The sequence below is a fragment of the Molossus molossus genome, unplaced genomic scaffold (genome assembly GCF_014108415.1).
Source record: "Molossus molossus isolate mMolMol1 unplaced genomic scaffold, mMolMol1.p scaffold_m16_p_1, whole genome shotgun sequence".
Taxonomy (NCBI): domain Eukaryota; kingdom Metazoa; phylum Chordata; class Mammalia; order Chiroptera; family Molossidae; genus Molossus; species Molossus molossus.
In genome coordinates, this window is record NW_023425344.1 from 21,972,501 (window position 1) to 21,996,274 (window position 23,774).

General features: G+C 36.4%; 1 non-coding gene across 1 annotated transcript; it reads left to right on the forward strand.

The window, feature by feature from the left end:
- Positions 1 to 23,102: 23,102 nt before the first annotated feature.
- LOC118622166 lies at positions 23,103 to 23,235 on the forward strand. The gene has a single exon (XR_004957979.1). It is a non-coding gene; the product is annotated as a small nucleolar RNA SNORA66 (small nucleolar RNA).
- Positions 23,236 to 23,774: the final 539 nt, after the last annotated feature.

Sequence of the window (23,774 nt, forward strand, 5' to 3'; positions counted from 1 at the left end):
GAAGTTAATATGGAAGTGACATTTGCATTGCTTGTTTTCATTAGACTCATGAAGAAAAGACCTTGATCTCTGCATCACTCGCTCCCCACAGCATCGTGGCAAAGAATTCCCAGACCTATCACTCCTTCCACACAAACTTAAAATAACCAGCACAGAGGAATCAGGTGGAGCATGTTTATTTTGCCCACCACCATGGTCACCTTCTACCTAGAAATATCTAGATAGTCCCATTAGCTCCAAATTTAATTTTTGGCTCTAATTTGACTCCATTTCAACCAATATGCAATTTGGTTATAATTGTGTAAAACACAGCATAATTTCTAAAATTCAAATCAGAAAGTGTTTTTCAAAAACATCTCAAGGTTGTGATGACACTACTCAGTCTTCTCCAGCTGTACAGGGAAACAACCCTCTGGAGACTTTATTCCTTCACGTTGCTATTCCCATCTGGCTTCCAAAGGTATTTCCCTTCATTTTCAAATCTATGAGGATAATTTAATTCAGGAAAAAAAAATTCTGAAAATGTATTACATCCTTGCAGAAAAGTTGCTCATATCTCAACTGTTTAACATTGTGCATTTCCTCCAGGAAATGTGGATGTAGTTTAGTAAGCTAACAATGTATGGGTATATCAAACACAATGCTGGATATCTGGGGTACAGATATGGGTAATCCCTGCTGTTATAGAGGTATAACAAAGGCTCAGGTAATGGGGTGGGGGGTAAACATTGACACTGTTAAGAACAACACAGCACTTGGTTCTTGGTATGTTCAATAACGAGAAAATAAAAGTTGTTTAGGATAATTTGTGAGACACCTATCTTAGATTTTTGCACCAGGAGTAACCATTCAAGGAGGCATTCAAGTTTAAGAATAAGGATGGATAGATGGCAATAAGGGATGAAGAGGTTTTCAGGCAAAGATAACTGTGTATAAAGAGGCCAGGGGGTCTGAGAGAGTGGGGCAATTTGAAGAATTAAAAGAGGTTCATTCAGGATGGGGAAATGATAGAAAACAAATGTGTATGCCAATATTTGTGGAGTGTTGAGTGTGATAGGGATAGTTGTAAAAAGAGGATGAATCCCAAAAGTTTGTTCTCTGTCTCCCTTCCTGAAAAAAAAAACACAAAACTGAATATTTTATGATCAAATAATTGCATTATTTAGTGCCCTTCTGTTTTAAGGACCTAAGAAATTTTCAGGTTTTCTCTGTAGTTTTGAGAACTAAGAAAGTTCAGGGTCCATCTCAGCAGCTGAAGCACCATCCCTCAGGGAACTGAATGGTTATTCATTGTACCATCTAATTTCAACACTTCAATTCATCTCCTGACTGCCAAGGATCTGAGTGCCTTTATCTCTTCTTGGCCACGGCAGTGACTTGGCTCATCTCTGCCTCTGCTGCATTCCTGCTGCTGTGGCCAATAGCTGTACTCTTTAGTCTTGCCCTCTCCAATATGGTAGCCACTAGCCACATGTGGGTGGCTATTTAAACATGAATTTAACTGAACTAACATTCTTCAGTCTCAGTTCTGCTATGATCTGACTGAGTTGGGCAGAATGCTTGGGCTCATAGGTTGATGGTCATTCAACTGGCCATTTTCAGATCCTCACTGCCATCCGTTGAGTCCATGGTGAGATAAAGCTTACTGTGATCATTTAACCACAAGGGAATCCCTAAATCTGCTGCGTTTAGTGGTAGAAGAAGACCACAGAAATCATATCATACATGTACATAATTTTTTCAGCAAATATTTGCAACGGTGGTTAATGCTGAAGATACAAAGTTGAATAAGACATACCCTTGAATTCAAGAAGTGTGTTCATTGGAACATTGGTAATACTAAACACAATTATAAACACCGCAGTAAGAAATACATGTATATGGTTCATAAGGCATAAAAACAAACACAAAATTGGTCTCACTTGGGAAGCTAAGGTTGATAAAGAAGGTTCATTCAAGGTTAATATGGAAAGATTAAGAGACTGAGACAATGAGAGGAAAATAAATATTCCAAGCACAGGAGCAACAGTGCTAAATGAAAAGAAACAAAGAAATCAGAGGTTGTATCTGCAGGTGTTCCTATTCCCAGAGCACAATGCAGAGGAGGGGCGTGAGTCTCCTCACACAGCAGTCTTGGAAGTGCCTACATCTTCGTTTCCTTTTTTAACCCCACACTCTATGTTATTTAATCTTTCTACCACGCTGCTGAGATACATCATTATGGTGGCCATTTAGTCTTTTAATCCGCCACGTGTTCCTTCTACCACCCCAGTTTTCCTTTGCCAGTTGTCTGCAGCTAAGAGTCTCCTGGCCACATGTTGGGTGGCTGTCTCAAGTTGGGCCAATTTGACCCCCTCTTCAATTTGGAGGAAGACCCAATGACAGAAAATGGTGTGATCTTGTGGATTCTGATTGTGGCACCCTGAAGGTTATTCCAGAGTGTCTGCAACCTTGAGCCCCAGAGCTGTTTCCAAATAGCCCCGTAAGAGTTTCCCTGTCACCCGCTTTTTTGAAATGTTTTAATCCCAATACCTCCAATACGTGCTTAATGCTACTGATTGAAGACAAAAATCAAATACCAGAAAACAGACACATATTCTCAGAGTTCTATTTATACAGTATCATCTTCTGCCTTTCCACTCGTCTCTGCCCGTCTCCGTGCCTCTGTGCCTTGGTTGGGCATACTCACTGTTTCTGAAACTTGCCTTGAATATTTCAGTCTCTAGGTCATTTTGTTCCCATCTCAAAACATGTGCTTCCCCAAACCCCGTCCAAATCCTGCCCAAGTCTAGAGCAACCTAGATTCCCTACCACTCTCTCTGATCATTCTGCTGAAATCATCTCTCCAGTCCTCTAAAACTCTGATTTGGGAGATGAATATAATTTCTTCATTTCTCATTTCCTGCATGAGGGACTTTTACAAAATGCTCCTGGTTCCTTGCCCCACATCCCACTCTTCCTCCCAGCAGAAGAATGGATTTGTGTATGGAACAGAAATAGATACACACCTATTTTCTTTCTCAAATATGGAGAAGGAGTTTATTTATTTATTTTTCATTAGAAAAACCAATGATTGTTTGACCACAAGGGATTCCTTTTTTTTTTTTTTAACTTCCCTAGTAGAATACTTGTTTCTTGCATTATTTACATTCCTATCCTCTGGAATTTATTAAAGCGTTAGAGATAGAAACAGAGACAGAGATAGAGATCCAAATTTCTCAGCATTTTTCCTGGATCCCTTGTTACACAAAAGCTAGTGACAGGACAGTGCCACACAGTGCTCCCAAAATTGGTAAAATACTTATCATCATGTCTTATCTTTGGTTGCGAGGTCTCTTTTTCATAAGGAAAGTTATACTCTTATACCAAAGATTTCATGAGTGACATTGCATGTAGTTATGGAGTAATGTCTTAGAAGTAATTGAGCACATTTTCTGCTAAATCATTCAGCATATTTCAACAGTCTCAGCACTCACTAATTCATTAATTTTGAGTGACTGATTGCTGATTAATAGGTGTCTTTATTCATTGTTCATGAAAGGTACTATGATTTATACTAATGCAAAAGCCAAAAAAAAAGAAGTGGGTTTTAATACCTTTCTTTGCGATTGCCTTCACTATGTATGATCTACTTTGGCATAACTTGGAGTATGTGTTTAGGAATCTGTACTATATGAGAAATGACACCCATCTTTAGTGCTGTTTTAAAAATAATGCAAATGAATACATTCCAGAATGTTCTTTGTTTTAAACTTTCTTAGAATCATTATCAATTAATATGTTCTGAGTTTTATATATAATAATCAATTAATATAATACAAACATTTATACCCTCTGCCTGCTCTTTTTACTGTATTTATGCAACACCCTGATTTCTATATATGTGATGACATTAATATTTGTTGAAGTGAAAATAAATAGCCACATGCATGTTCGGTTGTAAAACATTTTTTAAACCTAAGCAATGACTAAGAAGTTTATAATAAAGATGAATACATCTTGGTGAAATAGACTGAAAGTCTGTAAATATATGAAGAGCTGGAAAGGAGTAAGACTGATTTCAAGTCCTGTGCTATGAAAAATAATTTTTCTTAGAATTCCGTTTCATAAGCTATAGTATAAGTGATACTGATTTTAGTTAACTTGTGAGCACAGGAAAGAAATTGGTGAAAGGCCTAAAACTTTCTTAATGTGAATTTAATTTTATGTTTTAAGGATGATAACAACAGTCCAGCCAGTGTGGTTCAGTGGTTGAGCATTGACCCGTGCACCAAGGCACATGCCCTTGTTGTGGGCCAAATCCCTAATGGGGTCTTACAGGGGGCAGCTGATCAATGTTCTCTCTTACTGATGTTTCTATCTCACTCTCTCTCTCAAAAATTCTCAAAAATCAATAAAGAAAAAAAAATTTAAGAAAAAAAGAATGATAACAACAATAATAATAGCCACAACTGTTTATCAGCTATGCACATTGCAGGCTGTTTAATACCATCTCATCACTGTATCTAAATAAATATATAAATTCACTTCCATTATCTCCATTTTTATATGAGGTAATTGTGTCTCAAATGAGTTAAATAAGTTATCCAGTAAGTGAAAGATCCAGGGGTCCCCAACCACATCAGTGGCTTCAAGGTCCACACTTCTGTGTTTTCACCACCAGCTCCCATCATTTTCCAATGCAGACTTTCACATCTGATTAATATTTGTACCTTGTGCAGAGCATCTTTCTTTATTAACTTAGCACACATTGTAATGACCAGATAATAGTTTCTTTCTGGAGTGGGATATCTCAACAGTGACACTGTTAACATTTTGTCCCCCACAAACTCATGTGGTGATGGGCTGACTTGGCACTGCAGGGTGCTGAGGAACACCCCTGGCTTCTAGCCAGTAGATCCTACCCAGTAGCACCTCCTCCTCAGTCATTACAATAAAAAGTGTCTCCCGACCTTGCCAAATGTTCCTCTCCGCCCAGAGTAGGGAGCGCCAAAATTGTTCCTGGTTGAAAATCACTGCTCTAGAGATACATATGTTCTTTTTTAATTTTTATTTTTGTTTCTTGATTGATTTTAGACTGAGAGAAGAGGAGAGGGGGAGAGAGAGAGAGAGAGAGAGAGAGAGAGAGAGAGAGAGAGAGAGAGACATTGACTTGTTGTTCTACTCTTTTATGCATTCATCACTTGGTACTTGTATGTACCCTGACCAGGGATCCAACTAGCAACCTTGTATTGGGACTGCGCTCTAACCAACTGAGCTATTGGCCAGCGCATGAGTTCTTTAATCTGGCCAAATTCCAGGCCAGAGTTCTGAGTACTGAGAAATACGTGCTTTTTGATATCTTACATAGTATGTACATTAATGTAGAATCTGTTATAAATATTCAGATATCTTCTTTAATTCAATGTGCCAATTGAGACCAAAAAGAATGCAGAGATTTTTCACATTCTCAACCAGAATCAATTTTATATACATAAGTTAAAGAAAATGTTATAAAAGATTTTCTCTTTTCTTCTTTGGGTTTCCCCACTCACCCTGAGCCTTGCTTTCTCTCCCCTCTTTCTTTTTTTCTCTTTGTTCTTCCTCCTTCCTTCCCTCTTCTTTTCCTGTATTTATTTCTTTCTGTTTTGCTTGCTGAGACAGGTTAAAAGGAAACATGATGACTTTTCAGTAGTACATGCTTTTCACTTAGTCTTGAATGTCTTAGTCACTTTAGTAACTGAAAGAAGCTAAATATTTGAGAGACTGTGAATTTGCAGGAGAACTTAGACTCTAGAATGATTCATACTGCATTTTCTACAAAGAGTTTTGAAGAAGTCTTTTACTTTAACAGGAAATGACGTACTGCCATTGAAGTTAAAATGAATCAATTGTTTCAAATGAAGCCTGGATTTAAAAACGTGTCTGTACTGGCCTTAACTTTATGTAGATAATATTTTCCTGATATTTTCACCTTTCACCAAGATGAAATGCAATAGAGAGTTATAGGTCCAACAATATAAATAACACTTATTAAACACAATGAACTGAGGACATTCAGAAACATTTACTAGTTTAGAGAGCTTTTTTTCCTTTTTTACACAATTGCTTTGAGTCAATGAGAGCTCCACGATAGTTATAATGAGAAGAAAGGGTCGTTTTTTTCACATTTTGCTGACTTTTCTTATTCGATGAAGACACTAAGAGTTTTTAAGTGTTAATGAAGTCCATGTGCAGGGAATGCAGGTAAATCAAAGGACACCAGCCAAAACCGGTCAGAAAACAAATGTAATTGGATTTAAAGTCAGAAGACTATTTTGTTCACTGTTGATTATCCTAGCTACTTGCCCACTATCTACTTTTTTTTCTTTATTGATTTTAGAGAGACAGGAAGGGAGAAAAAGAAACATCGATGAGAGCACATCGATTGGCCACCTCCTGCATGCCCCCCACTGGGGATCAGGCCCACAACCTGGGCATGTGCCCTGACTGGGAATGGAACCAGCGACCTCTTGGTGCATGGGTTGACGCTCAACCACTGCGCCACACTGGCTGGGCACCCACTAAATTTTTTAAGAAAACACAATATAAATGCCACCGTTTTGTAATAAAATCCACAAATAAATTCTAGAAAACCATGTTATTCTCTGAAAATAATGTGAAAAAGATCTTAGCAAGTTATCAAGAGGGAGAAAAGCCAACATTGCTTACAAACATGTAAACAGACAACATAGCTTTGTTCCTTCTGAATCTGCCCTTCTTGTCTATCTTTTAGTGAATTCGGGTTTAGAGGTCATTTCACTTACATCTTTGAGCTGGGAAAGAAGCAGAGATGACTCCTTCTACACAAAGAATGACTAGAAGTTTTCCTCTTGAAATTTTGTGTAAATATTGTTTATCTGTGCCTGTGTCGCAGTAGTGGTCAGTGAGAATACCTCATCTATAGGGTTTCCTCCACCTAGAGCTAACTAGGAAAGCTACGAGGTAGAATAATGCTTCCAGTCTGCATGGGGAAAAAAACAAAAAACAGAAGCAACCATTACCTTTAACATGTTTTTCAGGGAGAAATGCATGGTGAATGATCTTACTGCCAACATAATAATTAATCTGCCAAGAAGAGTTTTAAGTGACTTTTCACGGTAATTCCCATATGGTTTCTCCCTTGTTCTTGACTAGTTGACCTTAATGTTAAAATTTCTTCTTCAGCTTGTTTTTCTTGATGTTTCCATTTATTAACAGGTATGTCTGTCTGTAATAAAAGAAAAGTGAGGTTTGCACATGTGACTATTTGATTATTTCTTTACATGTATATGACTTTGTATATGCCTGGCACTATTCTAATAGCTTTACTAATATTTAACCTTCAAAATAATTCTATGATAATATTACCTATAATCATCTCACTGTAGAATCATTTTCAGGTAAGGAAACTGAGACACAAAGTTTCAGCAAGTTGCCCAAGGTCACCCAAAAGTGAAAAAAAGAGTCTGTCCTCTTCACCATCATGCTCTCATTGATGAGTGAAGTCACATTTATTCCAGCCCTTCAGACACAGATGGACAGTTGACTATTTGTACACACTGTCTCAGAAGCTGGATATAGACTTTCTAAATCGCTGGAAGAATATCTCCTGTAAATCAGAGACATCTCATTATCTTGAATAATCAGGTGGTACTTCAGATTTCAGGGAGAACGCAGCTGTGTGGCACCGTGTCTTTGCAAGAAGCCTTAAATAATTCAGGGATTCTGCGACCACTGTTTTCGGCCTACTTAAAAATACTGAATGTCTGTCCATTATAAGTTCTTTGTCTGTTTATAATTGATATAGTTCAAACTTCAAAGCTGAGATTCATAAAAATTCAAGATACAGGGTTTTCAGAAACTAAACCAAAGTCAATCAATATGAGTATTCAAATCTTAGAAATACGTGTCAGAAGATCAATTTTGGGATTATGAAGGCCTCACTTAAACATAGAAAAATCTGAAGCAAGGATAAGCTGATTAAACAATTATATTCTTTCAGAGGTTGCTATACTTTTATTTATTTATTTTTTCTGAATCCTAAATAATACTCAGGGAGCAATCTATGACTGAAATATTGGTGGATAACCAATCTTTGAGGTAAAATGAAGTAGAACTGATTTCAGGAAGGAAGGAAGAAAAAGGGAAGGTAGAGAGAGGAAGAAAGACAGATTTTAAACCATTTTACAGAAAGTATTATTGGAAATGTTTTTAACAATCTCTTCTCTAATGTACCCTTCCTCTAAATAAATAGCCTTTAAATTTTCAATGTGAACATATTCAGAAAATTTAGCTTATTTTAGAAAAAAAAATTTACAAAATGATTTCTCCATTCTAAACATTTCTGATGTATTTTTAACAAAAGCACTTTTCTCAAAAATATCTACAGACATCTGTAATGTCCATGGGTGCATACGGAATCATTGCTGTTGAACAATTACCTCCTTTCTTTTTAAATTAGCTCTGAAATTATAGCTCCTACTAGTCAAAAACTGAAGAAACAAACATGAGCCATATATGAGAACTGGAAAGACAATGCATACAGCAGTTTTCAACCTAATAAGTTTTTGTCTATGCTGTAGGGAAGCTCTTGTTAGAGTTTAATACCAAGTTTGAGTTCTTCCGTATTCCAGTCAAAATTCCATTATCTTATTCCCACTCATTCAACTATGTAAGAACATTAGAGCATGTCCCAGAGCCTCATGCAAGAGTTGTTCAGGGTTTTTACAAATAGTTCCTGTCTTCTAAGATTGAGGTTCTTTCTATGATTAGAGACATTTAAGCAAAAAGGTAATAGACAAGCTCATTGGGTCCATTTTGCATTCATGGCATTTTTCAAGTCCTTTGAAAAAGAAACCCATCTAATCTCAGCATGACTAATGCTCTTCTGGGTTGTGGTCAAAACACTCAGGTCAAAAAAAAAAAAAAAAATCAGACTCTGGACTTCATATGTTTTATCTTGCTAGGCCACCGGTAGAGATCTTTTTAAAAGCTTGACCAGAACAGGACTTGTTTTACACAAGGTCTTCCTGTGCAGAGGCAGTGGGTGGAGGGACTTGAAGGTTAATGCAGGAAAAGAATTCATTTATTCTGCTTGTTCTGGTTTCCAGACATTTCATCTGAGCTATTTATAAATACATGCACTAGATATCCTGTTATTTTCAATGAGTGTCTAGTTTTATTAGGTAAGGTATATAAGCATTTCAATTAGATATCCAAATATATCATCTGAAATAATTTTCTCTCTCAAAAAATAAAAACAATTTGACTTCTTCTTCATTCAATATAAGGGCAGTAAAATCTTATAAGTAGATGTTCAGTTCAAGAGATTGATATCTTTTGGATAGGGCTATAATGCATGCACAGATTATTTTCTTTTAAATTTATCTAAGCTAATGAACTGTACAAAAGTAATGAAGTTCAACCACAGCTTGTTAAGTGTGGTGCAGTTTCTCCACACATCAAAGGAAAGGAGTTTCTAGATTAAAGCTGGTGTCCGGAGTTAGAGACCACTATGCTCAGTTGCTTTTTAAATCCAGTAGTTTAAAAAGTGTAAGTGTGTGTGCACTTGTGTGTGTGTGTTTTATATGAGATAAAATAGAAACAGCACACTGCCATGTATCTGCTCCTCTGGCTTCTGACACTGGATGCAGTCAATGAGAAAACTAGAGCATGAGAGCAAGAGAAAATCTCTTTCACTGTAAAAATTGGACGCTGCAGACTCAGCATTTTTCAGAAAGTCTTTAATATATGCAAATCACAGGGTTTTCCACATTTTTCATTGCAATCAACCAACTTAAATGTGCTCTCATACTGCTCATAATTCTCAGTTTTCTTACACAGAAGTTAAACCCCAAATGATATTGTAGCGACAGCAGATAGATATAGTCTTCTAAATGGGGTAGTGATGGCTGGTGAGAAGCATGGTAATGAAGCCCAGCTCCTCTGCTCACTGGTTGGGGCCTGAGCCAAGTTGTTCTACCTACTGAAAACTCACTTTTCTCTTGGTCCGCAATGTGGACATTTTATCTACTTGTGATTGTTGGGAGAGTTGTAAAGAATATAAAGAGGGCCCTGGTCGGTTTGGCTCAGAGGTTAGAGCATCAACCTGTGGTCCAAAGAGACCCGGGTTCGGTTCCCGCTAAGGGCATGTACCTCGGTTGCAGTTTGTCCCTGGCCCTGGTCAGTCGTGCGGGTGGCAGCCACTCGATGTGTTCCTTTCACATCGATGTCTCTCTCTCTCTCTCTGTTCCTCTCTCTCCCTCCCACTCTACCTGAACAAAAAAATGGGAAAATGTCCTCGGGTGAGGATAAAAAAAAAAAAAAAAAAGAATATAAAGAGGTATATGGCATCTAAAGAGTTCTTGCTAAACGTTAGTTATTATCATTTTATCATCTTCGCTCTTCAGTTACCACTTTCTCTTTGTCTTCTTTCTGTTTCCTTTTATTTCCATTGGCTTAGCCTCCAACCTAGACCGCCCACACTTGATTAACAAAAGCATCTCTTTACTCTTTTTAATCGTTGCCCGGGGAATCAGTTTGAGTCATCTGAGACTGTCTATTTCATTCTTTTATAATGTAGTTAATCTGAGATGCGTAACTTGGAGTTAGAATTAAAGCACAATCTTTAATAACTTTTACCATACATTAAAATATATGTTTCAACTTCAGGTTTATTGGTCAATGCAAATACTTCACCTGCATGCTTTTCGGAGAGATTAAATTACATAATCTATATTTTGATCCATTCTTTCACAACTTTATTGACAGCTTCTTTAAAGTGTTTTGATGAGTGAGAGCATTGTTCACATTCTTTGTGATGCTGTGTTTTTGTACGATTCTATTTTGAGGATAAACATCTTTTCAAATGATGGTGCATTCAGATAAAAGCAAACGTGACCATAAAAATCAAGTGAAACCTATATAAATTAAGACATATTTCAGACTCTGGAGGTCTCTTCTTTTGACACATGGCTAAAGTTGCCTATGTGGTGGCAATTATATTGCAATATTAAATATATCAGATCAACATCTTGAACACCTTAAACTTACACAATGTTATTTTTAAATTACATCTCAATAAATTAGTTAGAAAAACAGATTTTCTTTTTTTTTTAATCCTCACCTGAGGATATCTTTCCATTTTTTGTACAGATAGAGTGGGAGGGAGAGAGAGAGAGAAACATCGACGTGAAGGGACACATCGAGTGGCTGCCACCCGCACGACCAGGGCCGGGGACAAACTGCAACCGAAGTACGTGCCCTTAGCGGGAACCGAACCCGGGTCTCTCCGGACCGCAGGCCAACGCTCTAACCGCTGAGCCAAACCGGCCAGGGTGAAAAACAGATATTTTAAAAAGAAATAAAATTTCACTGCATATCAAGAATAGAGAAGGGTATGATTTGGATGGACCAAATAATTCCTGGACATCCTCCTGGAACAAATATTGTATATTGTATGACACTAATTTTAGAAGCCATCTGCCTTCTTTTAATGGCCCAATTTAAGGGACATCTCTCAGAAACTACCCTTAACTAGTAGTAAAGAATTAATTGCTCTTATATCTATGTTCCTAAAGTATAATCTGCATATTTTGGTTATAATACTTAACTCACTACATCTTAGTGATGGAATGCATGTATCCATCTTACTTAATTTAGTCTCCTATAGGTAAGTGACTGCATTTGTATTTTCCTGTCCCAGGAGGGCTCCTAGACTAGAATAACACCTCTGTGAATATTTGTCTTGGTGTCATTTTTGAGGTAAGTATATTGTAACTCTTAAAAATTGATTCGCAACCCATCTTCAGAAGACAATTCTTCAAGTACCCATTGTGAAAAATTTGCAAAAAGCCAAAATTTACCCAGGATTTTATAGATTGACATGAATTATGGATTTAAGAATTATTTTATCAGAATGAAATTGTAAGCTAATTGTATCTAATATCTTCACTTTACTTAAACTTTTGCTACCTTAAACAGTGCAATATATTATATAAGCAAATAGGGGCATTTATCTCAAATTCCAAAACTAAATTGTGTTGTTTTAATGTTTCTCTTTGTTCTTAGTTGCAGAATGGGTGTTTATCAATAACAAAGGGAAGGGGTTCCCCTAAAGTCCTCTGGTCACTTCCCTGTGCTACTTGTCCAGGTAAATCCACAGGTTGTTTTTTTTTTTTTTCTAGAAGCTCCCTTGAATTGTAAATGAACTAAAACATATCTGACCTTAGGGTCTTTTTATGTTCTATGAAGTTATTCCTGAGAGTACACACGCCCTTCTTCATAACCAAAGCAATTAGATTTACTTGAAGGGGGCTCTGACAACACAAAATCAGCATAAGATCTAAGTAAACCATTTTGTTTTCCATAGGCTCTTTACTACATCCTCTCTTCATGCCTTCACTGTGAGTTCCCAAACCCTATTTTCTCATAGGGCTAATGACGCCCTGCAAAGTAAAACATCTGAGTTTTTCATGGTTAAAAAAAAAAAGCTAACATATATTAATACATTTTACCTGACTTAGATGTTTCGTGGAGATTTTTTTCTTTCTTTTTCTTCTTTTTTTAAATGGATTTAGCAAGGATAAATTAATTCTGTTAGCACTGGGTAAATTTCAGGAGGATGCTGTGACTGGGTCCCAGTGCTCTGTAGATAGACAGCAGAAGGTTTATGAGCAAAATGGCTTTTGTGCACCACGTTAGAAAAGCATCCATTTGTGTCTACTCCTCTTCCTTCATTCCCTCGTGTATGCGTATATGTGGGCTTGCATGTCTTGTGTGAAACATGAGAACATTCTTATCTCCACAGTTCAGCTAATTTTGTGAGAGATAGCAGCAGTCATAACATAAGGAGATATTTTGGGATTCAGACACTGAACCAAGCCAAATATTTCATGTAGTGCAGTATGTCCACATGGAGCTGAAAAACATAGCTTTTGTGTTTCGTGGAGTCCTTTAAATTAAAGTAAATTTAAAGTAGGCTGCAAAGTCAGTCGAGAATATCTCCTTTATATTTCTTTCTATGTGTATATGTATTCCCAGTTCACATAAAGAATTATTATATGTGACCTATAATAACTTTCACATATTAAGCAACTTACAGACTGGTAACAAATTATATATAAAAAGGTAATACTAAGGATAATTGCAAAGTATGTTATTTTGGAGTAAGCTGAGTGATAGGAAGACCTGAAGCTATGTTAAAGAGCTAGAAGGTGAGTTAAGAAAACCACTGGGGAGGGGGGGATGCTTTGGGAGGTTTGGATATGTAGAAAAATTTTTATTTGTCTACCATTTTTAAAAAAATTTTAAAACTTTTCCTTTTATTCAAGTAATGTGTTTTTTATACTCTAACTCATATAATTAGTGTATATAGTGTCCTCCAGATGCAGGACATGTAAATGTGAACAAAACTCGTAACTTTTTTTTTTTTTTGTAGAATTTGAAGTCATTAAATGTATGTGTGTGTCTGTATTTGCAATGATGATAAGAGATACGGCAAGAAAAACAAAATAGAGGATGATATAAAATGGTTTGAAAAAACAACAAAAACCTAGCCTGGTCCAAGGAGGTAGGAAATCAAAGTGACAGCTAATCAGAGATTAGAAGACAGAATGAGAACTGATCAGGTAAGGGTGGGAAAAAGCATGCAAGGAGATAGGGGATATAATGGGTCGAGATCTTGAAGCAAGAAGGAAATTGACCCATTAAAGGAACAAATTGAATTGAGGACCATTATGTCTGGACTGTACTAACAGCAGGTAATAAGTTTAAGATGAGATTGGGAGAGTTAACTGTTAATGTGCCATGATGCCATTTTAAAGTAGGAAGAGACAATACGTACATGGTTAGGCGTGTTCTGCTCTTTCTGCAGTATACTTCATACATAACAGTTACCCTTGTAAATTACTGGCTACCATTTTATAAAAGTTTTTCTAAAACTCCCAGGCATAATTTAACACTTCAAATTTAGGACTACCTTGATAATTCCATATTTTCCTACAGCCATTCATTTGTTCAATGAACTTGTCCAGATACAAATTTGTTCTAGAGACTTAGCTAGATGTTGATGTAAGGAGATGGGAGATACATGTTAACAGTGCTCTTGCCCTCGGGATGTTCGTAATATAGAAGGACGACACTTACCTCACTGTTTTGTGATATTGTTCAACTTTTTATTCTAGAATATTTCTAGTTTTACAGAACAACTGTGAAGACAGTACAGAGATTACAGTCTCACACCCAGTCCCCCCTATTATTAGTATAATAGATAAGTCATGATTAATGAACCAATATGAAGACATTGTTATTAACCAAAGTCCGTATTTTATTCAGTTTTCTTTGTTTTTACCTAATGTCCTTTTTCCATTTCAGGATCCCATCTGGGAAACCACACTCCACTTAGTCCTAGTGTTTCCTTGGGCTCCTTTGGCAGTGAAAGTTTCTCATTCCCTATTTTTGATGGTCTTAAATTCTTAAGGAGGTCTGGTCAGGTATTTTGTAAAATGTCCATCAGTTGGGATTTGCCTGATATTTCTCCCTTGATTAGAGAAAAGTAAAACAGTTTTGGAGGAAGACCATGGAGGGGAATTATTTGCATCACATCATATCTAGAGTGCATGCTATCAGCATGATGTCATTGTTGATGTCACCTTTGAACACCAGGCTGATGTAGCGTTTGTCAGGTTCCTACATTATAAAGTTATTCTTTCTTCTACACTGTCCTTTTTGGGAGAAAGTGGCTAGGCACAGCTCACACTTAAGTAATAAGTACTTATGCTCCACAATCTTGGGAGAGGAGTACCTACATAAATTATCTGGAATTCATATGCATAGAAAATTTATCTTTCTTTCTTATTTAATCATTTATTTATCTCAATATGGATTCATGGCTATTTATTTTGTACCTTGGGTTATAATCCAATACTACTTTAGTTATTTTGTTGCTCCAATTGTTACAGCTTTGTTGATTGGGAGCATTTCACTTGGTCCCTACTACCATTTAATTTACCCCCGTACCCTCATCAATTCTACCCCCTTGCCCTTACTCACTCTCTGGCACTACAAAGTAACTCGGGATCATCTTATGTATTTTCTGCCTCAATACTAGAGTTAGTCATTTCTCTAGGAATAATTTTTTTTTTTTTACATATATGTTCTTATAATTAATTGAGGTTTTTGTCATTTATTTTCATCTTTATATCCCTTGGACTACAAACATGTTTATTCCCATAGTGACTCATTAGATATTTGTTCAAACAATGAGTTAATTTTGCAAATTTTCCATTGCAGAGGTAACTTTTCATTGATTCCTATTATTTAATAGGCAGTATGCTAAAATTTTTTCATCAATTATGTCGTTAAACTCTCCAACTCCTATTAATTTGGTGTTATTTGATCGACTATTGTGAGTGAGGAAAATAAGGCACAAAGTGGGTAAGTAACTTCACCAATGTCACACAACTGGACAGTGGTCAGCAGAAGCCTTGAGAGATGGACTTGATCCAAAGCCTGATCAAGCTCAGTCTTGATAAACAACAGTGGCTCTTTAAGCTCAATATCTGGTCTTCACTACACATGGGTCTTTCTGCTAATCATGGTTACTTTTTGATTCATACAAACTATAAAACCCTTATCACCCTGCCTTTTTCCTTTCCCACTGATAGCTACTTCCACCTAGATATGTCCCAGAACTTCTCACCTGACTTTTCTCCTGGTGGAATTCAGACTCCCTAGTTCTTACTTCTTTGACTCACAGCATGAACACTTGAGCACAACCATGAAGATCTTTTTTCTCAGAAGGGTCTATTGGATATATTTTACGTGAGAAAAATATAGTTAATAACAAAATTAACAAAGAGATTTAAAAGTTTATTAAAATAGCCCTGGCATGTTTGGTTCAGTGGTTAGATCATTGGCCTATGGACCAAAGGGTTACAGGTTTGATTTCGGTCAAGGGCACATAACTTGGTGGCAGTTTGTCCATGGCTCTGATTGGGGTTGTTTGGGAGGCAACCAGTTGATGTGTCTCTCTCCCATCGATGTTTCTCTCTCTTTCTCTCTCTCTTTCTCCCTCCCTCCTTCCTTTCCACTCTATCTGAAGATAAATGGAAAAATATCCTCAGGTGAGGATTAAAAAAAAAAAGTTCATGAGAATATTGATTCTTTACATACTGTCCCTGATCTATTCACAGAGGATAAATTGAAGCCATAACTGGGTTTGAAATCCAATCTCTCTCCTCCATCATACCTTGGTGAGGTCACATTGTTCTTTCCTCCTTGATTATGCCACTTCTGAGATGGAGCCACCAAAAAGACCAGAGAAGCCCTGGCTGGTGTGACACAGCTGGTTGGCCAATGTCTCACGAACCTGGAAGTTGCTGGTTTGACTCTCTGTCAGGGCACATGCTCAGATTTGGGGCTCAATCCCCGATGGGGGCATGCAGGAGGCAGCTGATCCATATTTCACTCTTACATCAATGTTTCTCTCTCTTTCCCTCTTCCTTTCTCTCTCTCTAAAAATCAATCAATCAAAAAACAAAACAAAACAAAAAAAAAACTTTAACAAAAAAGGCCAGACAACCATTCTCACATTTTAAACCAATGGCTAGAATCTCCAAGGCCTGCCGGTGAGCAGGCACTCAATTCACAAGGCCTCTGACCTGATTATAAATGATTTCCTTGGACATTTTCTCATTCTTTCTCTTTTGAGAAACATTTACAATTTCTTACATTTCTAACCAACCTCTACACTAAAAACACCTATTCTTTCCTCTGGACTTTTGAAGTGTTCTGCCGTAGACTGCATAGCATTTCCTAAAGGAATTTATTTTTCCTTCTACAAGTAGCTAATTAGGTTAAGCAACCAGACATCATTTTGACTTTGCCTTTGTCAGGCATCCTTCTAAGTGTCTTAACACTGCTGTCGATCTCTTTGATTGTTAGAAACCAGATGTGCACGGGATATGTTAGGAATGCAGCATTTTTGAGATTTCCAATTGGCAAAAAAGCTAATAGCAAAGTGTTTTACTGTATATATTTTCCCTTATGAATCCTATTCAGCTTTTAATTTTGATCTGAAGTTTTTTCCTTAGCTCACCCAGGATTGGAATTTAATAAAAGACATTCATCCAACCCTGTTCTTGGAGCAAAGAATTGTTTTGATTTATTATATTAAACATACCCCGAAGGGCCAAAAAAAGTTCAGGAAATGCATATAAACAGACCAATAATCTTGAGTTTGAGCCTTATAAAAATCACCTGGCATATCTACCGCCTCAAGAAAACTCCTGGCTTTGATCTCTGACTTAGAGTTGGCTGAAGAATGTGCCGTGCTCCCCAGGGGTTCTGGAATGGAATGTGTCTCTTAATCCCAGACATATCTGGATATTGATGAGAACTGGTATGTGGGCAGTCACGTGTTTTTAAGTATTTACTTAAATGCCTTTTCTATTTTGCACAAATCTACTTACTTGATTGGAACTATCAAAGGTAGCTGTACATAAATTAGAACATTTTTTGTTACAAATAATAAATACAGAAGAGCTAGATTAAGCCACAAATGAGAATTTGAATTTCTTCTAAGGATGTAGGTGTGTTTTTTGGAACTCAAGGAAGGCAGTGGACTGCAAAAGGAAATTGGGAGACTTCCAGAACTAAAATCTCTTTCTCTCTCTCTCTCCCTCTCTCTTTCTCTCCCTCCCTCTCTCTCTCTCTTCCTCCCTCCCACACAGCATCCCCTCTCCTCTTTGCTTCTCAGTTCATAGGGAGCCATGTGGCTCATTGTGCGCTTTTACATGTCTACTGCTAAGAGACTGACCCCAGATAAGACTGGTATTTCCTTTCTTCAATTCTAAAGCCCAAAGAAAGAATCTCTCACTGGCTAAGCTTGACTCATCTGCCTGCCTCAGAGTTCAAAGCCTCAGGTATAGACTTGGCTTCTGGGGACCAATTTGGTGACTCACAGCATGGGCAGATCATAGAAGCCATTCTGGGTAGAGCTGAACGTAAAGGCATGTAAAGGTATTTGAAGGGAGGAGAAGTGAAGGTCAGAGAAGACCCTTTTTATATCAGAAATATTGAGAGCAACTTGAAATAGAGACTGTCATCAATACCTTCCTCTTCTCCCACAGTGCCCATAGGAGGTGGGGTGAGGTGCGTAGGAAACTGACAACTGCTTGATTGATTGATAAAGTCGTAGTGTTCCTGAAACTTGAATAATTGTGTTATATCCTTTATTGTTACACGAAACTGGTGAACAATGTTGCCACAACTGCTGCAGAAGCCAGATCTGGATCCTTTCAAAGACACAGGTCTTTACCGTTAAAACAATCCATAATTAATAATATATCACAGATCATCAGTTCCAGATTCAGCTTCATAGAATATTGCACAAAGCAAACGTGTGAAAAGGAAGAATCTAAGAAAAGTGAATGAAAACACAATGAAAATGTAATTTGATAAGAAGAACATCATCCTAGATTTCTGATTTCATTTTGTGATTTGATGTTAGTGTGCTGGGAATTATAGGCTGTCTACAATGGAGGTAGAATCCGTACAGCTAACAAATTGTTTTCAGGTAAAAATTAGATATATGTGTGTTTTTATTATACTATAATGAATTACTTAGAGAAAACTTTAGAAAACTGTTTATATGTATGTTATAATTCAAATTAGTATATTGAATTTATAACTCCTTCAAATGAAAATGGCCTTTAAAATACTTAAAAATACACTTTAGCATATACATTATACATAACATGTACAAAACATATATTATACATATAATTTCACTTTAATCTTACATTGTTTTATCTTTAATTTTTACATGAGTAAAATTTAGAATGCTGTCTATTTGAGCTACTCAAGTAAAAAGCGGTAAGGAATTTTTTTCCTTTTATTTTATATATTGCACATTCATGTACTTTTTAAAAATTAGGACATTTTTAGAGCATTTTTTGCTTCATAAAACTTCTGTATTTTTCTGTATCCAGGAAAGGTACAGAAATCTCCTATTACTACTTGCCCCCACAAAATTATAGCCTGTCCCATTATCAACATCCCCACCAGAGTGGTTCATTTGTTACAGTTGGTGAACCTACACTGACACATCATAATCACCCAAAGTCCATAGTTGACCCTAAGGTTTACTTTTGTGTTGGACATTTTGTGGCATGCGTCCATCATTACGGTATCATACAGAATATTTCACTGTCCTTATACTGCTCTGTGCTCTGCCTATTGGTCTCTCCCCCCCCTCGCCATAATAAACCATGTACATTATTTGTCGTTTAACTCCTCTAATTTTAAACCACTAATTTTTCACTATATCCATAGTTTTGCCTTTTCCAGACTGTCTTATAAATGCAGTCATACAGTATGTGGCATTTAGATTGGCTTCTTTCACTTAGTAACTTGCATTTAATGTTCCTCTATGCCTTTGCATGACTTCATAGGTCATATCTTTCTAGCACTGAATAATGTTTCATGATCTGGATAGGTCACAGTTTATGCACTCACCGACTGAAGAACATCTTGGTTGCTTCAAAGTTTTGGCAATTATGGATACAACTGCTATAAACATGTGTGTGCAGATTGTTGTGTGGACATAAGTTTTCAATTTCTTTGGGTAAATACTAAGGAGTATGATTGATAGATTGTATGATAAGGGTATATTTAGTTTTGTAAAAAACTGCCAATTTTTTTTTTTCCAAAGTAGCTGTACTACTTTGCAATCCCATCAATAATGAATGAGAATGTCTTTTTCTCCACATCCTTGCCCACATTTAGTGTTCTCATTGCTCTGCTACAGCCATTTTAATCCATGTGTTGTGATATCTTCTTTCAATACTACTTCCCTGTTGACACCATGTGGAGCATCTTTTCAGAGGCTTACTTGCCATCTATTAATCTTCTTTGGTAACATATCCGTTGAAGTCTTTGGCCCATTTTTTAATTGTCTGTTTTTTTATTGTTGAGCTTTAAGAGTTCTTTGTATACTTTAGACAATAGTCTTTCATCAGATATGTTCTTTGCAAATAATTTCTTCCAGTCTGTGGCTTACCTTCCTACTCTCCTGACATTGTCTTTTACAGAGCACCTTGAATGAGACGTCAGTGATATGCAGTGAAGTTGCATCATAGTTGCATTTTACTTATAAAAATTAAATTATACTTTTTACACACACACACGTGCAATAAAGAAAAAATCCTTTGAAATGGTGCAGTCTGATTTACCCAACATTTAATTCAATAAGTAAATATTCCAGAATTACCTTGAAATATTAGAATGTAGTCACTTTCTCATTACTTGGCCCATTACTTGTTTCTATGCATGTCTAACGGTGTGAACCGATCACCATACTGAGTGGTTTTCTAGTTTTTAGAGATACCTATTTCTGACAGTGTGGCTCCTAAATCTAATCCAGCTACTTTACGTAGCGTTCAAATTGAAGACATCACAATTTATTCTGCTGATAGTTCATGTATCTTCAACTGCATGCTGATTTTAACTTCATAAGAGGAAATGTCTAGGGATTTTCAAGGGTATTATTGACTATTTGTGAATATACATAGGTTTTGTTTGGTTTTTTTACTTTATGATTTTACTGTAAAAATCCAGCATAACTACCAATCTATAAATTGTTGGAGCATGTAAGCTGCAAATAATGTGCAAGTTACAATGATGAAATAATTTCACCTATTTTTTGCCAAACCTATTTGGACACTTATAGACAACTGTGAACTAGTTTCTTAAAAGCTGACACCGGTTCTCTTACTTCAAAATTCATATATATTTCCTAATTTCTTCTTTTGAAATATCCTTTGAAGCTTGCTCAACTCGTTTAAATTCAATTAATCTTGGCATGTGGCCATTCTTAGCAAGTAGACTTGGTTTCTAGTAATAGTCGAAATCCATCCCCTGTAAGTGTTAAGCACTTAAATTGGAAAATTATTTTGAGACAAAATGTGTTGTGCCTCTGAATTAGCAAGACGGCTTCACTCCTCCGGCTCGTGGTGGAGTCAAGTGCAAGTCACAGGAATGCATTTCAAACGCTGGTGGGAACTTCAGTGAGATTATAAAATAAATAGGATGAGCACTTTGAAGAAAACAACACATATTTCGATATGATAGTTCAAATACATTTGCTTAATATTTCGCTTTCATTTTCTAGTAGCCAAATGTTTTACTTTTAAAAAGTCTTAGCAGGTACAAGAGAGGACTAGACACCTCCACCCACGTGCGCTGGCTAAGCCCTTGAAAATAGGACAGTTATCTCCCCTCTCTGGTACTATTCCACTGTTTTAAGAAAACCCTTGGTTCAGGTAATTGCTTGTTTTTAATTTCTCTTTCTTCCTTCCTTCCTTCCTTTCTTTCTTTCTTTCTTTCTTTCTTTCTTTCTTTCTTTCTTTCTTTCTTTCTTTCTTTCTTTCTTTCTTTCTTTCTTTCTTTCTTTCTTTCTTTCTTTCTTTCTCTTTCTCTCTGTTTCTTTCTTTCTCTCTCTCTCCCTTCCTTCCTTCCTTCCTTCCTTCCTTCCTTCCTTCCTTCCTTCCTTCCTTCCTTCCTTTCTTTCTTTCTTTCTTTCTTTCTTCTTTCTTCTCTTGGAGCTTTTTTCAAAGGACCTACCACAATGTTTCCTCGTGCATCAGCTTTGTTGAGAATGCCATTGGGCATTGCTGGACTTTCCAATCAATCTTTGCATATAAAATTAAGACAGACGTGTAGAGAATAAGGCTGGGATAAATTGTAGTGAGTGGGATGCATACTGCAGGCACGGCGCTTAAGGAGACTAAATTACTTAGTAATCAAGATAAATCATATTGGAAAGCAAATTATAAAGCAAAATATCAAAATTTTAAGTAAAAATGGAGATTTGTTTCTTTGTTTGTTCCTTTGTTTTTCCTCTGCATGATTGTACAAGGAATCACTCCTTTTTACTCAGCCTGAAGTTCCTGAACTGGGTAGATGTTATGTCTCCCGTGGGTGGGTTTATGAGTGTAGATAATGGTGTGAAAATAGATTGAATCATATAGGCTGTCATATATAGTCATTTTTTTTTTTTTTTTATGGTAGAACTTTCATTACATTTTTCCAATTGGTTTTAAATATGGGAGAATAGCCCTGGCCAGTTTGGCTCAGCGGTTAGAGCATCGGCCTGCGGTCTGGAGAGACCCGGGTTCGGTTCCCGCTAAGGTCAAGTAATTTGGTTGCAGTTTGTCCCCGGCCCTGGTTGGTAGTGCGGGTGGCAGCCACTCGATGTGTCCCTTCACGTCGATGTTTCTCTCTCTTTCTCCCTTCCTCTCTCTCCCTCCCACTCTATCTGTACAAAAAAATGGAAAAATATCCTCGGGTGAGGATGAAAATAAATAAAATAAATAAATAAATAAATAAATAAATAAATAAATAAGGGAGAATAGTTGATAAGCGTATATAAGGAAGAACATTTTTCTCAGGCTCTAATTTTTTACAGCTGCCATTTTTTTTTTTTTTTTACCTTTTGCTACCAAACACTGGTAGAGGGCCATGTTTTTAGTTTCCCAAAGGTCATACGTGTGGTACTCACCATCATCCTGTGTTATATCACACAATGGAGAGTCAGACAGTATTTTTGGTGGAAATAAACCTGAAAGTCTCTTTAGACAAAACTGTTACCATTTTTTAGATTAATATATTATTTCAGAATAATGTGAAAATCCACAAAGGGCAGAAATAATGAGAAAGCATACATATCAAGAGATAAACACTATGGTGTGCCATGCTCAGTAGAAAATGTTGCCTGTTCTTCGATATTAAATAAGTTTATTGTTTATTCAGCACATGACAAGCTTCACATCATTTACAATTCAAGTATTTGTGTCTACTGTGAATCTTGTTTTGGCTGTTCAGTCTAAAATGGTTTTCCTTGTTATTTCTTGTATACTGTACACAACCTAGATTAGCATAATCACTGTGATTAACATTAATTGAGATGGAGAAATGAAAATGGTTTCTGAAAACAGTTTGGCTGATATGTACAATGGTAAAATTTTGTAGCACAAGAATACTCGAATTATAATATTTGACTTTAGTCCTAAAATCTCTGAAGCATTAAAATTTGGGGCAGAGTGCAAACTCCATCACGAACTGTTCGTGCTATTGCCTAAATAAAGGGAACCAGGTTTGCTAAAGTAATTGTCATGATAGAAATGTATTAGCCTCAGAAGCTACTCAGGTGGACCATTCTATCCTAGAACAGTGTTAAAAATTAAAAATTAAAGTAAATAAAATTTTATGGGTAAATGAATATACAAATATATGCTAGACAGACACACCAATGTGATCTATAGAGGAAAAAGTATTGCTATACTCGCATATTTACTGAGAAGAAGTATAATTTGGTTGTCAGAAATATAGAATTTATAATGATGCTAAGACATGACACAGCCCTCCCTTTGTTAGCTCTGTAACCAGAAAGTACTTACTCTTTCCAGAGCTCAGTTTTCTTTACTTACGAAATTGGATAATAATGTAACTTAGCTAGTAAGGTGGTTACAAGTCTTACATGCAATTCTATAGGCAAGATTTTTGGCATAATATTAGACAAATGATAAAAGTTTTCTAAATATCATCTATGCTCTATCTATCATGTCTCTGATTATTTTTTCTTTTTTATTGCTTAATGTCATATTCTTGTTCACAGTTCTGCATTGTATTTTGTATGGTTTACATGAATAGCTTTCACTGTTTGTAATATTACTGACTTTCATAAATTTACATTCCTTTCCATTTCTGTTGAG